The 6177-nt window shown below is 49.2% G+C and overlaps 1 non-coding gene across 1 annotated transcript; it reads left to right on the forward strand.

Annotated features, from left to right (window-relative positions):
- Positions 1–2622: 2622 nt before the first annotated feature.
- Positions 2623–2698, forward strand: LOC146868217 (small nucleolar RNA SNORD83). Its single transcript, XR_014968669.1, has one exon. It is a non-coding gene; the product is annotated as a small nucleolar RNA SNORD83 (small nucleolar RNA).
- Positions 2699–6177: the final 3479 nt, after the last annotated feature.

Consider the following 6177-nt stretch of genomic DNA (forward strand, 5'->3'; position numbering starts at 1 on the left):
CGACACCATATGTCTTCTACTCGCGTGGTCCCTTTAGTATAAAGGATGTTTTAGCTGCCTTGGCCTGTGTAGCTGCTGGGCGGGCGCCGGGCTTGGATGGGGTCCCATCTGATCTCTTCCTTAATAACAAGCCTTCCTGGAGCAAGTACATCGCTTTAGTGGCTAATGCCGTGGCCGAAGGTGCCCCAGTGCCCAAATCTTGGGGGGGCACTATTATAATCCCTATTTTTAAAAAGGGAGATAGAACCCTCCCAGGAAATTACAGGCCCATCAGCCTAATTGACACAATTCAAAAGGTCATTGGGAGGATGGTATTGAACGAGCTACTGGCTTGGATTGAAGATAATAGGATACTTTCCAGTTTCCAAGCTGGTTTTCGTAAATTTACCAGCACTGTGGACCAGGTGTTTCGCTTTGTGCAATTGCACTGGAAGGTAGTGACGTTAGGCAAAGGCAGTCTCTACGTCACTTTTGTGGACTTAAGAGCTGCCTTTGACCTTGTCCCTCGGGAGCAACTCTGGAGGGTTCTTGAAAAGCTTGGGCTTTCCTTGGAACTTTTGACCTTAATTAGGCGGCTCCACGAGCCTAATTTTGCAAAAATACAGTGGGGAGGCCCGGGGGATACAACCCCCGAGTTTCCGGTTGAGCGAGGTGTGCGCCAAGGCTGTGCCATGGCACCCACGCTCTTCTCCCTGTACATCAATGGAGTAGTTGATTACATGCTCCGAGTCAACACTGACGCTCCTAAGTTGGCCGGAGTGACTACTCCAATATTGATGTTTGCTGACGACACTCTTATAGTGTCTAAAACTCCGAGTGGCATGCAAAGGGCACTGATAGTTTTTGATGATTTTTGCAAAAACCATGGCCTAGAGGTCAATGTGGCCAAGACTAAGCTCATGACCTTTAATCCGCATCCAAGTTACAGAGCAGGAAAACTCATAATGAACGGCCAAATACTTGAGGAGGTTAAAAACTTTGTCTATTTGGGTATGCATGTGACACAAGATAATAAGTGGAATAGACATTTGGAAATGTCTACGCTGAAATTCACTCAGATAACGGGTACCCTGATTAGCGAGTACAAAAAATCCTACACCAAGCCTGTTAAACCCGTGCTCCAAGTATACGAGGCAAAGGCCCTAAGTTCAGTGTTGTATGGGGCCGAGCTCTGGGGTTTTGACGTAGCACCATCTTTTGCAGTCATTGAAAATAAATTTTTTCGTAGTATAGCTAGTCTACCACAGAGCACGCCCTTGGTACCATTACGTTACGACTTAGGTAGGAATGCCATCAAGGATCTAGCCAAACTCCGCCCGGTCCTATACTGGAGGAGACTGTGGACCACCCCGGAGCTCCAACCTTATGCAATGGGCATTATGGACGTAATGCAGGCCGATACGTTCCATAAGATCGGGTGGCTCAGGAACCTCCGGGAAACTCTGATAGACCTGGGTTTGGAGGGGCTATGGAGTGACCCAGCTGCTGCTGGGTTCCCTGCGAAGAGGCTTTTGAAAATGCTCTATTGGGAGCGGGTAAACCATCGGGTTTGGAGTGATTCTATCTCCCCCACGATGACCAGTCGATTTTTAGAGGCAAAGGACACCCCAGTTTTTGAACCTTATTGGGATTTGATCACCCAGCCCAGAGATAGGAAACTCTATTTCCAATTTAGAGCAGGCTCTCTTCCACTTAGGGCTCTAACTAGCTGGTGGTTTGGTGTAAGTGTAGGATCTTGTCCCGTCTGTGGTGCTAAAGAAGAATCAATTGCCCACTTTCTGTTTGTTTGCCCTGTATATGCCAATCCCAGGCGAATATGGCTTTCTCCTCTGTGTAAATCATTGGCCACAAGGAGTTCTGCTGTTGCTCTAAGAGTTCTAAGCACAAGCACTCTCCCAGTTCATTCAATTGCCTTAGCCAAATACTTGGGCTGGGCATGGTCCCTAAGGCATAAGGTTCTCGGGGTAACCGTGGCAGCGTCCCCGTAGGGCTCCGCCTTTCGGTGACATTGGCTAAAATTCCCCATCCTTTTTCTTTTTTAGGTCTCGGCTGCGAAAGGCTGCGCTTGCGCAGTCTCGCTCCGAGATTTAATGAGTTGGAGTGACTTTGAGAAGAGGGGCTTGCACCCGCCCCTCTTCTCTCCTGTTCTCCATTGGCTGGCCTCTTAAATGCTGGCCAGCCACTGGAGAAGAGGTCCAGTCACTCCGTTGAAGCCCTGTCCTTTTCGGATCGGGGGGCGTGTTTTTTGCGAGAAGTCTCAGGGAGGAGACAACAGCAAAACACGCCCCCAAATCCGAAAATGAGGCTCCCTTTCTCCGAGGCATTTTTGCTGTGCCTCGGAGAAAGGCGGTGGTGTCCCGGCGTTGCTCCCTCACCTGATCTCCTACTGTACGGCAGGAGCTCTGTGCTTGGCCGCTGAGGTGACTTGATGATTTTTCTTTCTTCAGACACTCGAAACCCTGACGGGGGCTTTGTTCCAGCGCCCCCCGGTGGTAGCTGCAGTGAAGAGACAGTTGAGAGTGAGGACGATCTATGAGAGCAGACTGCTCGAATACGACCCTGAGAGGAGACTGGGTGAGTGCACGGGGGGCACTTTGTGTGGTCGGCCTCGGAACCTGCAGAGCCACATGATGTGAGCTAGATTTCATCAGCACGCTGTGCGAGGATGACTTGTATCTATCACCCATGGCTGATGGCACTGCAGCGTGGCGGGACTGTGTGGCGTCTGCGAACCAATGCATCCTTTAGCACTGCGCATGTTCTGCGTGCAGGTCGATTTGGAACTCCGCTCCCCTCTACCCTCCCCAATTTAATTATAAAAAAAAGGCCCCCTGCTCGTAAACCCCTGCATTGTACATCTTGAGATCATGCGAGGAGGGCAGCCTGGGACGCTACAGCAGAGCAGGTAAGTGCCTTTTTTAAATAATTAAATTAGGGAGTGTTTGCCTAAAGATCGTGTTCTCAACAGAACTCGGAGTAGCCAAAACTCTGAGGGCGTTGCGGTGTTCTCTGCCCGGGGTTAGTTTTAACGACGTGCCTCAGGGGGCGCTGGCTGCTGGAATAGCTACATTTACTATTCAACTCTGCGCATGTTTGGACTTAAATTCCAACACCACCATTGACCCCGCCCCCCAAGCAAGTCGTCCCAATGACTGGCCTGCTAAAGAGGCGTCCGTTCTGCTGCGGTCGCTGTGAAGGCACCGCGTGAGTTCAGCTTCTTTCTCAAGGGGGGTTCCCTTTCCGGGTATCTAGGCTGTCAATGGCAGCGGCCGGGTTTTGGTACTTGGTTCAGGATGCTTTTTGTGGTTGAGCAGAGCTGTGTATTTTGCCATGCATGCACATCTTGAAAGTAATCGAGCGGCTTATGGGGGGTCCGCATGTTCAGTAACAGTCGTTATTCCTTACGCAGGACAACATGGTGACCATGCATGACGTGCTGGGGTACTTGGTTCAGGATGCTTTTTGTGGTTGAGCAGAGCTGTGTATTTTGCCATGCATGCACATCTTGAAAGTAATCGAGCGGCTTATGGGGGGTCCGCGTGTTCAGTAACAGTCGTTATTCCTTACGCAGGACAACATGGTGACCATGCATGACGTGCTGGACGCGCAGTGGCAGTATGACAACACCAAGGACTAGGCCTACCTCCGGCGCGTCATCTACCCCCTGGAGAAGCTCATGGTCTCCTACGAGCGGCTGGTCATGAAGGACAGTGCGGTAAGTGCTCCGAAGCACTATGCTTATATGCCTTCAATATGCCTTTAATCATCCACTTTCTGGTGGATGATTAAAGGCATATGAGGGTTGTATGATTATCAGTTGTGGGGCATGTAACAACAGATCATCAGGTTTGCTGTTGCGCCCGTGTGACAAGTAAACAACGCAGGGAAAAGAATAGGGATGCAGAGCTTCGAATCAATGCTAATCCGCTTCCGGCGGTCCTAGAAGACTACATTTCCCAGAAGCCTCTTCTCCGGGTGCGTGACGTCTATCGTCCGCTCCGGCGCAGAGGTCTCGCGAGAGCGTCGGGCGTCGGGTCCGGGCCGCTTGTTGTTGGAGCCAAGATGGTGGCGCCGCAGCCCCCCCAGGCCGAGGCGGCCGAGCCTTGGTACGTGGCGCTCCTGGGCCTGGCCGAGCACTTCCGCACCTCCAGCCCGCCGAAGGTGAAGTTGTGCGTGCACTGCCTGCAGGCCGTGCTGGGGAGCAAGCCGGGACCGCGCCAGGAAGCTCGTACACACCTGCAGTTGGGCTCCGTGCTGCACCATCACACCAAGAACAGAGACCTGGCCAGGGGGCACCTGGAGAAGGCGGTAAGAGGAGGGGGAGGGCTGGGAGTGTCGGGAGAGGGCCACATTTCTAGGAGTATCAAATAGAGTGCCAAGAACTTGGAGGATTTGAGGGGGGAGTAATGCATACCCAGGAGGCGAGGTACATAAACAGGAGTACCTGGGAGAGGACCACAGACTGATGAGAGGAAGCAATGCACACCCAGGAGAGGAGGTACATAAACAGGAGTACCAGGGAGAGGGCCACAGACTGGTGAGAGATCAGAGGAAGTAATGCACACCCAGGAGAGGAGATGCATAAACAAACAGGAGTACCAGGGAGAGGGCCACAGACTGGTCAAAGTTGAGGGGGGGGGAGTAATGCACACCCAGGTGAGGAGATGCTTAAACAGGAGTACCAGGGAGAGGGCCACTGACTGGTGAGAGTTGAGGGGGGAGTAATGCACACCCAGGAAAGGAGATGTATAAACAGGAGTACCAGGGAGAGGGCCACTGACTGGTGTGAGTGATACATACACTTGAGAGGAGGTACAAAAACAGGAGTAGTACCGGGGAGAGGGCCACAGACTAGTAAGAGATGAGGTGTAGTCTGAGGTGCTGACCCATTACACATACAAGTGAGGGCTTGTCCCGAGGCGCAGCCAGGAGAGGAGGGCATAGGGCATGTCACTCGGGGGGGGTAAGTAGACGTCATTCACAGTGCTGCACTAAAACAACAACAGGGAGCTGACCTGCCTTGCAACCTGTATGATACGGAGCTTTTGGCACAGTTAACAACAAGGATGGTTTGAGTTTCCATTGAGCCACAAACTCCATTTTACTACTACTCTCTTCTATTAACTAGTATTTGTAGAACATTCAGTGGGACTACACGCCTGTATTTGTCATGCAACCTTTTATTCTGCACAAGCCTTTCCCGGTTCACCAATTGTGTATAACTGTGGTATGGGCATTATTTTGTATTTTGCTGGAATGTGTATAACATTAGAATGTGGAATTGCATTTTTTTTCTTGATGAACGTTTAATTTGCATTTGCAAACACTCGAACGAGTTGTGCGTTTGGTACATATTTTCATGCTGATCATCATATTGTAATCGTCAGTTAGCGTACCCCTGTAAAACACTTCCTATTCTTTTGACACACTGTTATAATTATTATCACAGGTATAGCTAGAAGCGCTCTGGAATTATAAAAAAAATATATATTTCTCCAAGGGATGGAATGCTTCAGAGATCTACTTTTCCCTGAGAAAAAAAGTTCCACTTGTCCCTCTTGGTGCCTTGGAATAACATGACAAGTTATGGCAGTATACTTATTTCATCAGGGCTCATGTTTTATCCGGGATTGGTTCTAGCAAGGCTGGGTTTTTTGCCGCCTTCTGCAAATCTATATACATGTGCTGCAAGTAATTGGTAGTTCCATGTTTATAATGCAGTGTGACCCACGTAATTACTTTTTAAGGGTATTAACCAAATGCTCTCCAATCTCTTTCCAAGGAAAAGGTTGTAAATGTACGTCTACAGAGGCAGTAGTTTAGTTGTTTTCATGATGAGGAAAGGGGGTGTAGGGATAATGAATATGCAGTTGATTGACAGATTTTCACATGAGCACGTGTAACTCTGTGTTTTTGCTAATGTGAAAATGGAAATACTAAAGTTACCTAGGAGTAAGGTTTTCCGGCATTATCTGTGAATTTCTGAATGTCATAAACATTTCACAGAATGTTGCTCATAATGCTTTGACGTCAATTCTCCATTACTTGTTTACAATATTTATCTGTGTGTGGGTGCAAATGCAATAGGTCTCGCATTTGAGAGTGATTAAACTATTGACATTGTAAATAACAATGCAGTTTCTTTAAATGTTTTAAAAACAAAAACATAAAAATGTC

Source organism: Triturus cristatus, chromosome 1_2, assembly GCF_964204655.1.
Source record: "Triturus cristatus chromosome 1_2, aTriCri1.1, whole genome shotgun sequence".
Taxonomy (NCBI): Eukaryota; Metazoa; Chordata; class Amphibia; order Caudata; family Salamandridae; genus Triturus; species Triturus cristatus.